Source organism: Piliocolobus tephrosceles, chromosome 14, assembly GCF_002776525.5.
Source record: "Piliocolobus tephrosceles isolate RC106 chromosome 14, ASM277652v3, whole genome shotgun sequence".
NCBI lineage: Eukaryota > Metazoa > Chordata > Mammalia > Primates > Cercopithecidae > Piliocolobus > Piliocolobus tephrosceles.
This window is the reverse complement of record NC_045447.1, coordinates 42,714,976-42,732,060: the sequence shown is the minus strand read 5'-3', so window position 1 is coordinate 42,732,060 and position 17,085 is coordinate 42,714,976. Positions and strand designations below refer to the sequence as shown.

Sequence of the window (17,085 nt, the reverse complement as noted above, 5' to 3'; positions counted from 1 at the left end):
ATTGTCCTTGAACAAGAAGTGTGTGTCTGGGTTATCCATCTCTTCCCTCAGGTCTCTCACAGTGGTGGGTGAAATTCCTGGCCACTACTTAGTGCTTGTTTTTTGCACTGTGAAATGAAGGCCAGCTGTAGGAAGTATTTAGGAGAGGTAATGCAGTTGCAGTAGAAAAAGCATGGGCTTTGGAGTGAAGGTTAGGTTTAAGTTCCAGCTCCTCTATGAGGTTGTTTTGAGACCTTGTGCCATATGCTTAACTTTTCTGGGCTTTAGTTTCTTCAACTGTAACAGAAGGGTGTAGTAGCTACTTCAAAGTGTTGTTTAAAGAGTGAAATAAAACAATGTACATAACGTACCTGGCTTATGGTGGACACTTTATAAATGGTAGCTACTACTAACAACAAGACATAATTTTTCAATAGAAAAATTACGAATTAAGCATACTCTAAATGGAGAAGGTGTTTTTTATTTTTATTTTATTTATTTATTTATTTATTTATTTATTTATTTATTTATTTATTTACCACAACAGTATCTAAAAGGCCGGGCATGGTGGCTCATGCCCGTAATCCCAGCACTTTGGGAGGCTGAGGCGGGAGGATCACTTGAGCTCAGGAGTTTGAGACCAGCCTGAGCAACAAAGTGAGATGCCATCTCTACTCAAAAAAAAAAAAAGATTAGTTGGTCATGGTGGTGGCACATACCTGTGGTTCCAGCTATTCCAGAGGCTGCGGTGGGAGGATCATGTGAGCCTGGGAGATACAGGCTGCAGTGAGCCATGATCATACTACCACATGCCAGTCTGAGTGACAAAGCAAACCCAAACCAAACCCAAACCCAAACCAAAAAACTCCCAGTATCTACTATCATTTGTCAGTCCCATTTCAATTATCTCTGGCCTCTGATTCACAGTAAATCTTTAAAAAGTTGCAGAGCACTCACAGTCCCCTTTTCCTCACCTCCTATTTATTCTTTTCTTTTCATTGAGATGGAGACTCTCTCTGTTGTCTAGGCTGGAGTGCAGTAGCACCATCTCAGCTCACTGCAGCCTCCACTTCCTGGGTTCAGGTGATTCTCTTGCTTCAGTCTCCTGAGTAGCTAGGACTACAGGTGCGTGCCACCATGCCTGGCTAATTTTTTTTTTTTTTTTTTCAGTAGAGACGGGGTTTCGTCATGTTGACCAGGCTGGTCTCAAACTCCTGACCTCAAGTAATCCGCCCGCCTCGGCCTCCCAAAGTGCTGGGATTACAGACGTGAGCCACTATGCCCAGCCACCTCCTATTTATTCTGCAGCCTAAGGACAGGTTGGGCTTCTGGCCCCATCTGTTCTCTGAAACTCCTCCTTTGAGAGAAGTCCTTATTGCCAAATCCAGGAGATTCTTGTGGGCCTCAAACCCTCTGCAGCATTTGACACTATTGGCCACGTGGCCTTTTCAGGAAAGGCCTCCTCTCTTAGCGTCAGGGATACCACATTCTTCTAGCTTTCTTTTCACCTCTCTAGATGCTCCATAGCCTCCTTCCACACTCTTCCTTGGGTAACACTTAAATGGCAACATTCTTTAAGGACCTCTCCTGGATCCCCTTCTCTTCTGTACTCATGCGTAATCTCGCCTGGCCTCAAATGCCGTATTTAGGCTAATGATTTACCACATATATCTCCAGCTCACTTCTCTCCAGAAACACAGAGTTGTATATCCAACCAACCTCCTAACTTCACTGTCTTCTCAGATGTCCTGTGGGTACACACTTCACCTGTTCAAGGCAGAACCAATCCTCTTCCCATCTGTCTTAATGCATTTGGGGCTGCTGTTACAGAATATCTGAGACTGGGTAATTTATGAAGAACATTTTTATTTTTTTTTCAGTTATAGAGACTGGGAAGTCCAGGATCAAGGTGGTGGCATCTGGTCTGGTGAGGGCCTTCTTGCTGTATGCTTACATGGCAAAAGGTGGGAGGGGAAGAGAATGCCCACTCCTGAAAGCCCTTTCATAAGAGCATTAATCCATTCGAGAGAGTGGAGCCCTCATGACCTAAATCTCCCATTAGATTCCACCTCCTAATACTGTTGCATTGGGGATTAAATTTTCAACACAAGAATTTTTGGTGACATATTCAAACCATAGCACTCTTCTAATCAATCTTAACTCTTGTGCTGTCTAGCCCAATGACTGGCACTACCATCCATTCCCTCTGGTTGTTAAAGCCAGAAATCTGGGAGTCAACTTGACTCTTGCCCCACCCATAGGCCCTACCTTGAATTAACCACTAAGTTTTGTTGATTCTATCTCCTTAATATCTCTAAAAGTCATTATATTCTTTCTGTTCCCACTACTACCACTTTTGCTCAGGCCACCCATTAATTGGTCTTCTTTATTCTGTCTTATTCTCGCTAGTGCATTTTCTACCCTGCAACCTGAGTGATCTTTCTAAATATACATTTTATAGTACAAAGACCCAAAGCAAAGAGTTTGGTGAGTTCAGGGGACATCCAGCAGATCAGTATGTGGAGATAGAGGTGGGAGATTGAGCGGGAAAAGAGAAGAAAAGAGGAAGAGTGAAGAAAAGGCAACAGGTTGAAGAAGAGAGTAAAAAGGGATGATGTTGCTAAGGAAGATAGGTCTTTGTACATGAATTCTTTCTGATTAAAATTCCTTTTCCTGGCCAGGTGTGATGGCTCACGCCTGTGATCTCAGCACTTTAGGAGGCTGAGGCGGGTGGATCACCTGAGGTTAGGAGTTCGAGACCAGCCTGGCCAACATGGTGAAACCCTGCTCCTAGTAGAAATAGAAAAAAATAGCCGAGAGTCATAGCAGAAGCCTGTAATTCCAGCTACTGGGAGGCTGAGGCAGGAGAATTGCTTGAACCCTGGAGGCGGAAGTTGCAGTGAGCCAAGATTGAGGCCACTGCCCTCCAGTCTGGGTAACAAGAGCGAAACTCCGTCTCGAAAATAAATAAATAAATAAATAAATAAACAAATAAATAAATAAATGAAAGAAATCACCTTAGATATCACCTTTTCCAAAAAGTCTTTACTAGTTTAGTTAATGGTTACATGCCAGTGCTGGTTCCTTAGTTGTAACAATGGTACCACTGTAATATAGGATGTTAATACTGGGGAGACCAGGGTGAGAAGTATATGGAATTCTCTGCATTATCTTTGCAACTTTGCTATAAATCTTAAATTATTCTAAATAAAAAGGTCATGAAAAGAATTCCACTAGCCCTCCTGTGCTGGCTCATCTGCTGCTTCTGCATGTCTGTGAGACCTGTGCCTACTCTTGTCCAAGCGTCAAAACACTTAGCTTTACATCTTACCATTGTCTATGCATCTTTCTCTTCCACCAAAATAAGGGTGGGAATCACGTCTTCTCATTTTTGTATCTCTGATGCTAACACAGTGCCTAGCAAATGACAGCTGTTTGGTTATCTCCTAAGTAAATGTTTATTGTAAATAAGTTTGTTTTAGGGGGCACTACCAAAGCTCTTATTGCAGGGTAACCTGAAATTATAGGAAGAAAGAACTTAACAGTCTCAGATATTAGAAATGACTTGTAAGCTCTGTTTGCTTCCCAGCATGGAAGACTTGGCAGACCTGTGGTGATGGATATACTTGAACATCCTTTGCATCCCCACACAATGTTTATGTTTCCGGGAGAGCCACGTGATCCTTGTTCCTCTGCAGGTAGAGTCCCAGGCCAGCTGAGCTGGGTTAGTTCACTCCAGGTGAGCCTCACAGGCTGCTGCCAAATCCCAGGAGGGTGTGGACTGTGTGTGAGTGCAGGAAAGCCAACTAGGGCAGAGGGCAAAAGAACCAGTTGGAAGAAGAATGACACCACAGGGAGATGAATCTCCAGTTAAGCAATTCTAGTCCCAGCTCTTGCATTAATGAGCTGTGTGACCCTGGCCAAGTGTCTATCTCTTAGTTGCTCCAGAGTCCAAATCTGTAAAATGAGGGCTTGGATTGGCCGGTCTCTACAATCTCTTCCAGGATTGATGCTGGGATTTGGTGATCAGTGTGAAGACTGTGGACACTGGTGGAAGGAAGGAGGTAAGTGTGTGTTAGGAGCATACGGCAGCTGACCATTGGTTCAGGTCAGCAGACATCGTTAGCAAAAAAACAAACAAAACCAAAAAAAACGAGCTAGGTCAGAGATGTGTTTAAGTCATCCTGGAAGTACAGACTTTTGGGACACAATAGTTCAACTGTTATGTCTTAAGGATTTAACCCAGATCCATCAGAAGGAAACATTCCTAAGGACTGGAGTAGGGGAGGTGGGTGGCAGAGCAGTGGTGATTTGTACTTAATAGAATGACCATATTTCAGGAGGTTTTTATGTTTATTGGCTAATAGGTTTTTTGTTTTGTTTTGTTTTTGAGATGGAGTTTTGCTCTTGTCGTCCAGGAAGGGGTACAATGGCGTAATCTCAGCTCACTGCAACCTCTGCCTCCTGGGTTCAAATGATTCTCCTTCCTCAGCCTCCCGTGTAGCTGGGCTTACAGGTGTGTGCCACCACGCCCGGCTAATTTTTTGTATTTTTAGTAGAGACGGGGTTTCTCCATTTTGGACAGGTTGGTCTTGAACTCCTGACCTCAGGTGATCTGCCCACCTTGGCCTCCCAAAGTGCTAGGGTTACAGGAGTGAGCCACTGCACCTGGCCTAATAGTTTTTATTATTTGCTTTTCACTGAAATTATCTATAATTTAAGTGTTGGAGATGATGCAAAGAGTACCACCTGGAACTTGGCTAGGGCAAGCATGGCAGCAATGCAGTGTTTTTGAATGCAACTGTTAAGTGTGTGAATTAAAATTATTTGGAGTTTGAGGCTATGAACTATAAAATTATAAAAATTCAGAATTTTCTTAATCTAAGTGAAAAAATCCAGTTTATTTCCAAGTTTACCTTTCTTGACTAGGTAGTAGTGGCTTTGGTGATTATATTAAAGATTTCTTGGGAAGCACAAAGAAAAGTGTCCATTTGCCTAATCGAATAAATATAACCAATCATTACTAGTTAAGATGATCTAGTACCTGGTAGAGAACTTAGGGTGGGTAAAGAAGAAATAACAGCCTGATTGTTAAAAATCCTAAGAAGATTCTTTTTGTTCACTGGTATCAGAATTTCTGAGAGGTGGGTGGAAACGCCCACTTTTGTCCCTGAAAGAACTGGAAATATGTAGTCACAAGGTATGCTTAGAAACAGGGGCTTCTGGCTCAGAGCAACTCTTTCCAAATCTGGTCCTCCTTCTGTGTGGACCAAGTTTTCTTTCCTTCTTAGAAAAATAGTTATGTAATGATTCACTTGTGTTCAGGGATGGTAGATAATTGCTTAACCTCATAAAGGTTTCAGATTTAAATCCTGATGGACAAGGCACCAGCCAAATGTTAGCGTGAAGATGTGTGTCCTTGGTCCTCAGCACTGAAGTGGGCCAGGAGCAAAGAAAAGATCCTCCTGAAAAATGGGGGAACCAGCCAGAACCAGGGAGAATGAAGGGAAGTGGGCCAAGCATTAGGGCCGCAGGAAGAGGAACCAAAACCCCAAAATAGTAATAGTTAGCATTATTGAGCATCTCTGCTGTGCCAAGCATGGTTCTAAATCATTGAATGTAATTCTCACATCAACCCTCTGAGGCAGGCTCTATTATTTCTACTTTACAAATGGAAAAGTCAGGCATAGAGAGGTTAAATATTCACCCAGGGATAATCAGATAGTACATTGTGGAGCTGGAATACAAACCCACTGTGGAGTTGTTGCTGTTAGTCACCGTGCTTCAGTGCATATATAACCTTTCAATGTTGTATATGACTTTCAGGCTGTGCTTCCAGTACCCAGCCTGGGGCTGGGAAGGTAATGGACTTTTTTGGATGTTCCTGAACTGAATGGAACCCAGCAGACTCAGCCTGTGCCCAAACCTGGTACCTGGAATCTGTGAGAGGCTCTCTTTGGCTCAGCACAATCCTTGGGAGAAGCAGAATGCTAGCCAGTCCCTAAGGGCTTGCAACAAAGCTCATCCCAGCCAGCTGACAGATCATGGCAGGACTCTCCTTCACTGCATTGAAAGGGGGAGGAAAACATGGGCACTCAAGAACCCAGAGCTGATGGAGATGTGGAGATGAGAAAGCAGCCTGATCATTCCATAGCACGTACTGAGAACTCACTCTACACCAGCCCCTGCTCTGGGCACTAGCCACGGTGAATATAGAATTAGATTGTGCATATTCTGTGCCTTAGAGGAGCCCCCTGCTAATGGCGAGAAAGGCCACCTATCTGACAGGACTTTGGAAATTGCCTTAGACCTCTGTCCTGGTTTATACAGCAGAAAGACTAATTCTAAATCATATTATCACTCTGGTGGAATTTTATTTATTTATTTATTTATTTATTATTTTTTTGAGACGGAGTCTGGCTCTGTCGCTCAGGCTGGAGTGCAATGGCCGGATCTCAGCTCACTGCAAGCTCTGCCTCCCGGGTTTATGCCATTCTCCTGCCTCAGCCTCCCAAGTAGCTGGGACTACAGGTGCCTGCCACCACGCCCAGCTAATTTTTTGTATTTTCAGTAGAGACGGGGTTTCACCGTGTTGGCCAGGATGGTCTTGATCTCCTGACCTTGTGATCCGCCCGTCTCGGCCTCCCAAAGTGCTGGGATTACAGGCGTGAGCCACTGCACCCGGCCTTATTTATTTATTTATTTACTTACTTACTTACTTACTTACTTACTTACTGAGACAAGGTCTTACTCTGTCACCCAGACTGAAGTGCAGTGGCATGATCATAGCTCACCACAACCTCAAATTCTTGGGCTGAAGGGATCCTCCCACCTCAGCCTCCTGATTAGCTGGGACTACAGGTGCATGCCTAGGTAGTTGTTAAATTTTATGTAGAAGCAGGGTCTCACTTTGTTGCCCAGGCTGGTCTTGAACTCCTGGGCTCAAATGATCCTTCCACCTCAGCCTCCCACATAGCTGGGATTGCAGGCATGAACCACTACACTCAGCCTTATGGAATTTTAAATATTCAGCTCACTGCCCACTAACTAAATTCAGAAGATGGGTTGTATAATCTTTAGACCCCTGGATGAACTTTTTGGATCAAGGATGTAGGGGCTAAGGTTATGGCAGGTCTGGTTAGACAGAATCTGCGACAGGACTCTGTAATTAAAATGGCAGTAGAGATGGTTGGATAAGAGAAGGGAGAAGGAAAGAAACCTGCTGTTGTATTCTTAAAACAGTAGGGCATATTTATCCCAGTGGAAGAGGGCATTTATTCTGTGTGCTAGCCGTGGAACCGTCTATTGGATCAAGCCTCTTGAGCAATGAAAAAATTGTTGTAGACTAGGGACTTATTTGGTGATGAAAGTGATGTCTGATTTGCTTGTTGTACTGGTGGCATTCTTTGTATTGCTTTTTTTCACTCTCAGCAGTATTCTGGGTTGGATGACAAACTTTATGGCCACACTGCCCATGGAAAAAAAGACACCTGTATATTTCTGGTGGCCCTGAGTTCAAATTTTAAAGCCAAAGGGAGGTTGGTGTATAAAGCACCGCTTGCTAAATAGCAATTTCTTCTGTCACCACGATGCTGAATATGCATAAAACTCTTTCCTTTTCCTTCTTAGCTTGGTTGGAAATATAAAACTAAAATTTACTTTAAAATTAATAGAAAACAAAAATGATTCCCTTTAAAACAGAAAAACAGATACAGGATAGGAATTTATTAAATTCTTGCCACAAATCAGCTTGACTGGCTCAGTTCAGAATGATCAGTTCTGGATTGTTTAGCTCTCCTCCACCCAGAGTTCTGGGACACACAGCCAGAGAGAGGCTGGAGTAGGGGTGTCCGCACAGAACCGTAGATGTAAGGGAGCCCTTGGCCCCTCACATGTCCTTCTGGGCTATGAGACCCTGAGGGTTAGTGCTTGACTCCTGGGAGAAGGAAGAAGGGTTTTGTTTTTATTTTTTTCACATGAAGCCACTGCTTGAAGCATAGTAACCATGAATATAGAAATCATTAGAAACATGGCTGGGCACAGTGGCTGATGCCTATAATCCCAGCACTTTGGGAGGCCGAGGCAGGTGGATCACTTGAGGTCAGGAGTTCGAGACCAGCCTGGCCAACATGGTGAAATCCCGTTTCTATTATAAATACAAAAATTAGCCAAGCGTGGTGGCGCGTGCCGTAATCCCAGCTGCTTGGGAGGCTGAGGCAGGAGAATCACTTGAACCCAGGAGGCGGAGGTTGCAGGGAGCCGGGATCGCACCATCGCACTCCAGCCTGGGTGACAAAATGAGACTCCATCTAAAAAAAAAAAGAAAAGAAAAAAAAATCATTAGAAACAAAAGAATCAGGGGAGAGGAATGAAAGTGGTGTTTCATGAGGTTTAATTGAGCAATGACCTCCTCATTAGCAGCAGTCAGTTCAGTTTACGTGGCCTCATTTAAAGATGGAAAAAAAACAAGGATTGGGGGGAAAGCGCCTCCTTCGTGTTACTGTTCCTTCTCTCTCTCACTGGTACATCCATCTGTATCCATGTGCTTGTGTTGCCATTGCTAAATTCATCAAACAAGATCTGTGATTATATGTGACCTTCGTCATCTATTTGTTACACAAGCATTTTTGGACTGTTTGAACCACTTCAACATCTCTTTCCTTTGCATATAAATGGAGATTAGGAGGATTCTTAATAGGTAGTTATTGAGCATCAAGCCTGTCATAGATATTAAGGAGAATTACAGAGTCAGGGATTTATAGTCAAAATTCAAAGAGAAGTGAAAATAATGAGAAACCTCATTGTTTAGGTTTTGATGTTAGAAGCTCGCTGCTTCAAAGATATAGAAATGAGGCTGGGCGCGGTGGCTCAAGCCTGTAATCCCAGCACTTTGGGAGGCCGAGACGGGCGGATCACGAGGTCAGGAGTTCGAGACCATCCTGGTCTACACGGTGAAACCCCGTCTCTACTAAAAAATACAAAAAGCTAGCCGGGCGAGGTGGCTGGCGCCTGTAGTCCCAGCTACTCGGGAGGCTGAGGCAGGAGAATGGCGTGAACCCGGGAGGTGGAGCTTGCAGTGAGCTGAGATCCGGCCACTGCACTCCAGCCCGGGCGACAGAGCGAGACTCCGTCTCAAAAAAAAAAAAAAAAGATATAGAAATGTGTAATAAAACCATACCAGCTCTCGTTTCTACTTCCCCAACATAAAACAGCTAAAGAACACTGAATAAATTAATAGACGATAGCAAGGGTGTGCTTCTTCAAGGGAAGTTCCTCTGAAAAGCTTGCTATTTCAGGAAGACATGGGTCGTGGCTTTTTTAAATCAATTTTAAAAGGAGCCAGATAAACTTGTGGCCAGAGATAACATCTACAGCTATTGAAGGCGAGATGGGGTAGTCAGTTCTCATGCTTCATTCCGTTTAAACCCTGTGTCACCAAGCCTACATGAACAGGCTAGGAATGTCTTCCCCACAGGGTCCTTGCTGGTATTCTATTTCTCCTGATAAACTGCCTCATCCTCCATGTCAAACCCTTTTCAAAGCTTGACATAAATTCTGGGTTGATGAAGTAACATACTGATTATTGAAGAAACATGGCATAACTTAAAAGGACTAGGATGCATGCCCAACTCTTCAGACTAGGATGCATGCCCAACTCTTCAGAGTTTTAAACTCTGGGGCCTGGAAACCAATTCCAAAGGCACTGCCTACTTTCTTTCTCCTGTTTCTTTCTTTTACTTTCTTTCTTTCTTCCTTCCTTCCTTTCTTTTCTTTTCCTTCCTCTCTTTCCTTCCTTCCTTCCTTCCTTCCTTCCTTCCTCCCTTTCTCTTTCTCTCTTTGTTCTTTCTTTTTTTTTCCTTTCTTTCCCTCCCTCCCTGCCTTCCTTCCTTCCTTCCTTCCTTCCTTCCTTCCTTCCTTCCTTCCTTCCTCCCTCCCTTCTTTTCTTCCACTATATTTCTTCCTTCCTGAGATGGGGGGGAGGATAGTTGGTCTCACTATGTTGCCCAGGCTGGACTTGGACTCCTGGGTTCAAGTGATCCTCCTATCTCAGCCTCTCAAGTAGCTGGAACTATAGGCACTTGCCACTGTGCCTGGCAAGACTTAGTTTTCTTTTGCAAATCATTCCTGGGAATTGACACAGAAACAACTTATTAATCTTAAAAGCAACCACATTCATAACTTCATAGTAATGATAAAAATACTGACAATATTTACATTTCAATAAGAATAATAGCAGAAATGTATTGGGGGCATATTGTGTGCTAGGCCCTGTGTACACTGAAAGTTTTACATGGATTGTCTTATTTAATCCTCCCAATAATAAGTATTATTATGTAGGTGTTATTATATTATCCCAGTTTTACAGATGAATATTATTACAGTCCAACCATGCTCCTGAATTCCTGACCAAACATCCAACTGTCCACTCAACATCTCTGTTTGGATGTTTAATAGGCATCTCAAGCCAGGCGCGGTGGCTCAGGCCTGTAATCCCAGCACTTTGGGAGGCCGAGGCGGGCAGATCACCTGAGGTCAGGAGTTTGAGACCAGCCTGACCAACATGGAGAAACCCCATCTCTACTAAAAATACAAAAAATTAGCTGGGCATGGTGGTGTATGCCTGTAATCCCAGCTACTTGGGAGGCTGAGGCAGGAGAATCGCTTGAACCCATGGGCGCAATTTGCAGAGAGCTGAGATCACGCCATTGCACTGCAGCCTGGGCAACAAGAGAACAAGAGTGAAACTCCGTCAAAAAAAAAAAAAAAAAGAAAAGAAAAGAAAGAAAAAAAGGCATCTCAAGTTTAAAACGTCTAAAACTTGACTCCTAATATTTCCTTCTCGTTCCTCTGCCCCCAAGAAACTTCCTCCCCTTCAGTTTTCCTCATCCCAGGTAGTGGCAACTCCAGCCTTCAGGTTGCTGAGGCCCAAAACCTTGGAGTCATCTTTGACTCATTTCTTTCTGTCACACCCTACATCCAATCTGGTCAGCAAATCCTGTTGCTGCACCTTCATAAAGCATATCCAGAATCAGAGTACTTCTCACTCCTCCACTGTTACTTCCCTGCTTCAAACCACCATCCCCTTTCACCTGGATGATTGCAGTAACCTTCCACCCTCACCCCCTTCAAGTCTGTTCTCATCACAGTAGCTAAAGTGCTCCTGTTAAAATGCAAGTTCAAAACCTTTCAGCGGCTTCCCATCTGACTCAGAGTGGAAATCAAAGCCCTTACAGTGGCTACAAAGGATCCGCAGGGGCCCGTGTCTTCTCTCACTGGCTGTCCTTCCCTCAGCCTTCCTCATTAGCTTCCTGGGCTCCAGCCTCCTTGCTCTTCCTCAGGAAAGCCAAGCCCACTCAGGGCCCCAGAGTCTTGGCCCTGATTCGTCCCTCTGCCTGGACTGCTTTCCCCACCACCCTATCCACAGGGTTTGGAGCTGCCTGTCTTTCAGGTCCAATGTCACTTTCCCAGAAAGGCCTGCCCTGAAGCCCCATTTAGTTTACAACTCCCCCCGGCCAGGAGTCCTCATGTTTCTTGCCAACTTTAGTTTCTTCCCAGCACTTGCCACCATTGAACATACTACATAGTTTTCTTAATTTGTTGTCTCTCTCCCCACAACAGAATGTCAGCTCCATGAATGTGGAGATTTTTTTTGAGTTTGAAATCATTATGGATACATAATAGTTGTACATAGTTACGGGGTATGTGTGATATTGTGATGCAAGCATACAGTGTATAATGATCAAATCAGAGTCATTGGGATATCCATCCCTCAAGCAAGGGCAGAGATTTTTGTCTCTCTCTTTTTTTTTATAACTGCAGTATCTTTAGTGGCCAGAACAATGTCTAGCACATAAGAGACACTCCATTTGTTGAATAACTGAATAAATGAGGAAAGTGAGGTTTAGGACTTGCTTGACTTTATTTTATTTTATTTTTTTAGAGACTGAGTTTCACTGTGACAAAACAACAACAACAACAACAAATGGTATACTGTTTACACTGTCCTATATCTCTCTTTTTTCATTTATCATATCATATATGTTAGAGATTATGTTATATCAGTACATTAATAACTTTCATATTCTTTTTTTTTGAGACAGTGTTTCTCTCTTGTTGCCCAGGCTGGAGTGCAATGGTGTGATCTCAGCTCACTGCAACCTCCACCTCCTGGGTTCAAGAGATCCTCCTGCCTCAGCCTCCTGAGTAGCTGGGATTACAGGCATGCGCCATCACACCTGGCTAATTTTGTATTTTTTTTGAGCAGAGATGGGGGTTTCTCCATGTTGGTCAGACTGGTCTCGAACTCCCGACCTCAGGTGATCTGCCCTCAGCTTCCTGAAGTGCTGGGATTACAGACCCGGCCTCACATTCTTTTTTTAAAACAAAGATACATTGTATTCTATGTATAGACATTCTAAAATTTATTTAACTAAAATGTATTTAACCAGTCCCCTATTGATGAACAAATGCCCTCCGATCTAGCATTTGTAATTTTGATAGCTATTGCCAAATTTCCCTTCTTGACCTTTGTAAAAATTTGTATTCTCATCAGCCGTGTATGTGAGAGATTAGAGGTTCTTAACCTTGAGTTCACCGACCCTGAAATTGTATAAGCAGTTTTTTTGTGCTTATGCGAATCTACGTGTTCTTCTGGGGACAGCCCATGGGGCTGTCACCAGATTCTCAAAGGACTCGAAGTCTCCCAACAGGTTAAGAATCATTGCTTGCAGGAAGCCTTACTCTTGAAGATCTAATATAAAGAAGAGATTTCTTCAAATTATAAAATGATTTTGAAAGGATTCTGATTTTCAGAGGGAATCACTAAAAATGTCTTATGCATTTATGATACAATGAAATTGATGAAATCAAATATGTGCACTTATTTTATTTGGTAGACTCTTTTTTTGCCCAAGTGTATTGGTTCTAGGAGGATTTGGAGCAAATCCCACTACAATAAAAGCTATGTGTAACAAAAAGATATTTGAGCCTCCAGGTAATACACCCTTTATTTCAAATAGTATTAAACCTGTATGCATAGCTTTGGGTCTGTTATGTTTAAGGTGCTGTATTTGGAAACATTTTTGACATACGTTAGTGCACAGAGCTTAATGCAGAGCTTGGCACACAGTAAGCCTTCAATGTCTATCTTCTGTTTTCTTTTTTCCCTTTACTCCTTATCTTAGAATGTGCAGCATTTCACAGATCTGGTTATAGTGACATTGGACCTACAGTGATTCTTTCAGCCTAGGAGAGAGGCCAGTGGCGATTCCCAGTGGATCAACCTGGATATAGGCTCTTGATTTCCTGAGCCCTCAGCTCAGTGGTTCTGTCCTCCACTCAGGCCCCAGCACGTATGCAAAATACACTTAAACCCTTGTGTTCTGCTTCATTTCCTCGACCATTTATAGGCCTGGAAACCCTGACCTATATCTCAGGGGTGTGATGTGGATTGACCAGTAAACCATTATTAATTGTGAAGTAAACATTCATTATTGTTAGCACTGTTTCCAGTCTGGGTTCCTGACCTGGAGAGAGAACCTGCTTGCCCAGTGGCTCTCTGTGAGAGTTCAGAACACCCACAAACCTATGAGGGCTGTGTCCTCCTTTGAAGTATGCTAGGAGTACTTCAAAGTTTTTTTTGTTTTGTTTTGTTTTTTTGAGACGGAGTCTTGCTCTATTGCCCAGGCTGGAGTGCGGTGGCGTGATCTCAGCTCACTGCAACCTCTGCTTCCCGGGTTCCAGCAATTCTCCTGCCTCAGCCTCCTGAGTAGCTGAGATTACAGGCATGTGCCCCCATGCCCAGCTAATTTTTTTTTCTTTTTCTTTTTTGAGACTTAGTCTTGCTCTGTCACCAGGCTGGAGTGCCGTAGTACGATCTCAGCTCACTGCAACCTCTGCCTCCCGGGTTCAAGCGATTCCCCTGCCTCAGCCTCCCAAATAGCTGGGATAATTTTTATATTTTTAGTAGAGACAAAGTTTCACTGCATTGGCCAGGCTGGTCTCGAACTCCTGACCTCAGGTGATCTGTGTGCCTTGGCCTCCCAAAGTGTTGGGATTATAGGCGTGAGCCAGTGTGCCCAGCCTACTTCAAAGTATTTTAAAGGATTTGAGTTCACACTGGAGAGATGTCCTGTTTTTTTTTTTTTTTTTTTTTTTTTTTTTTTTTTTTTTGAGGCAGAGTCTCGCTCTGTCGCCCGGACTGGAGTGCAGTGGCCGGATCTCAGCTCACTGCAAGCTCCGCCTCCCGGGTTCCCACCATTCTCCTGCCTCAGCCTCCCGAGTAGCTGGGACTACAGGCGCCTGCCACCTCGCCCGGCTAGTTTTTGTATTTTTAGTAGAGACGGGGTTTCACCATGTTAGCCAGGATGGTCTCGATCTCCTGACCTCGTGATCCGCCCGTCTCGGCCTCCCAAAGTGCTGGGATTACAGGCTTGAGCCACCGCGCCCGGCCTGAGATGTCCTGTTTTTAAGTAACTATGAGAACCTGGTCACTGTCCCAATATCAGAAGGGCTGCCATGGGGCAGAGGATGAGGAGTTGTCCTTCATGGGTCCAGAGGACAGAACTAGGACCAGTAGGGAGGTAGATGTTAACCTGAGAATGGGAGGAACTTTAATAGCTAGAGCAGTTCAACTAGCACCAACTGCCTCAAAAAGCAAGAAGTTCTTTCCAGTCATGAAAATGTTCAAGCAAAGGCAAGGTGATTTTTCATTTTCAAATAACTTATTGATTGATTACCTACCACGTGCAGGACATTGTCCTAAGTGCCAGAGGAGCCCAAATGTGAACTAGGCAAGTAGTGTGCTCCTGGTGTAAGAGGGAAGATAAAATTCATCTATCCGGCCGGGCGTGGTGGCTCAAGCCTGTAATCCCAGCACTTTGGGAGGCCGAGATGGGCGGATCACGACGTCAGGAGATCGAGACCATCCTGGCGAACACGGTGAAACCCCGTCTCTACTAAAAAAATACAAAAAACTAGCCAGGCAAGGTGGCGGGCGCCTGTAGTCCCAGCTACTCGGGAGGCTGAGGCAGGAAAATGGCATAAACCCAGGAGGCGGAGTTTGCAGTGAGCCGAGATCGCGCCACTGCACTCCAGCCTGGGTGACAGAGCGAGACTCTGTCTCAAAAAAAAAAAAAAAAAAAATTAATCTATCCATCCATCCATTCACTTGGTGAATATATACTGAGCACCTGCTATGTACGTGACAGGCATCATAGCACTGCAGATGCAATAGATAACAAAACAAAGATTTTTGTACCTTACAGGTGGTAGATGAGATTGACAATAAGATTCCCTAAAGCATGAAGTTAATGTTACCCTTTGAGAATGAAATTAGGAAAAGTTAATGTGAAACAAACCAACAAAATCAATGGGCTAATAGGAATGTAGTTATAACTCAGAGAGCTTAAATACAACAAATCATATGATACTTTGCTGGCTGTTTGTGTAAAGGGGATAGTCTGCTTGGAGCTAGAAAATGGAGGGGCAGAGGAAAAATATTTTTAAATTTGTTCCTAGCATTATCTGAAGACAGGGTAGTCAACCAGTCAACTGAAAACATCAGGCTGCCACAGCTCAGTGACGCTGGCCACTGAGATCATTCAATTCACACTCTTTCAAGCACCTTCTCTTCTTCTCTTGGTCCTATGTACCTGCAGGTTTAAGTTAAAGATAACTTTTCTGGAAAGCCTCTTCTGTACTCTCAGAGAACTGTGTACCATGTACTGCTTCATGGCACTTATTACAGCCATAATTTATTAACTATTTGTTTATTTAGTGTCTGTTATCTCTCACTAGACTGGAAGCTGCAATGAGGGCAGAAGCTCTGTCCATCTTATCCACCCTTGCCTCCTACTGCTTGGCACGTAGAGGCACTCAGGAAATATTTGTCAAATGACTAAATAAATAAATGAAAGACTGAATGAATCTGACTTCCCAAGAAGATTTTCTTACAAGGGAAAAATGCTGTCAGCAGAGAGGGGACTTTATTTCTGAGATTCTTAGAGACCTCTTATGGCATCACTCTAACATAGGTAGAAAACGCAAGTGAACAGGAATGATCTATAGGACTTCAGAGATGGGGTAGCAATCATGGAAGTGGTTGTGGAGAGTGGACACCTAGCCCAAGTCTTGAATCAAAGATGGGATTTGGCATGTGGAACTAAGGGGTAGAGGGAAAAAGATTATTCTAGGCAGAAATAGACAACACAGGCAAAGATACCAAGTCTGGAATTCAGAGCGCATATGGAGAAGAATTGGGAAATAACATGGGGAAGGCAGGCTGGGATCCCAATGAGACAGGCAGGATGAAGAATGTGGACTTATTCGTATTCATCTGTTGGTAGGCTTTGCCATAGAGGGAATCCCTGCATTGCACGGGGGAGTCAGTTCCTTCTGTAGTGTTTCAAAAGGAGTGGTGTGGGCAATGAAGTTGACTGAATGACTCCAGGGAAAGGCCAGCTGAAACGTTTCCCAAAAAACCTTCACAGTGGGGCATTACCTTAATGAACTTGCAGGGTCCAGGTACTGGCCCTTTGCCCCTGAGGTTAAGAAGTCTAATTTGTCAGCACTCAAGGGTGTCTAGGCTCACAAGGCTACTGTACATAACTAGGATGCTAGCTTATTAATTTACAAGGAAAACTAGAATTGCTGAAGGTTTCAAATGTTCAAGGCCTATGACTAGAGCATTCTAGCCAATTAAGTAGGCCACATGAGAAGTCATATTATAATCAGGTGTCAGTTTATTAACTCATGGCAAGAAATACAATTGCCAAGGGATGCCTAAGTCCAATGGCTAATGAATTTATTTCTTGTAGGTGGATCTACATGAGAAGCTATAATTAGATTGGTTGATAAGTTTGGAATTAAAATAAGGGGAAAAAAATTAAAAGAATGTTTAGAGGCATCTGGCCTAGACCTCTATAATAGGGAGATACTTGTCATTAGAATTACCCAAATCTCCTTCTTAACCAGAGCCCCTCTGCCCTGGATGGTATTAGGTGAACATTGCCAAGACTTGCTTGTCTGACCTTGCAGGGTTGCTACCTTTTCTAGTCTTGTCTTTTCTCTCTCTCTTTCTTTCCTTCTTTCTTTCCTTCTTTCTTT

At 43.6% G+C, this 17,085-nt stretch overlaps 1 protein-coding gene across 1 annotated transcript in view; it reads left to right on the top strand.

The window, feature by feature from the left end:
• The first annotated feature begins 3,934 nt into the window (after positions 1-3,934).
• FRMPD1 (FERM and PDZ domain containing 1) overlaps positions 3,935-17,085 on the top strand; it is a 146,304-nt gene continuing 133,153 nt past the window's right edge. The window contains exon 1 of the mRNA XM_031934003.1: positions 3,935-4,043. The gene's annotated coding sequence lies outside the window, so the exon portion shown is untranslated. The remainder of the gene's footprint in view (positions 4,044-17,085) is intronic.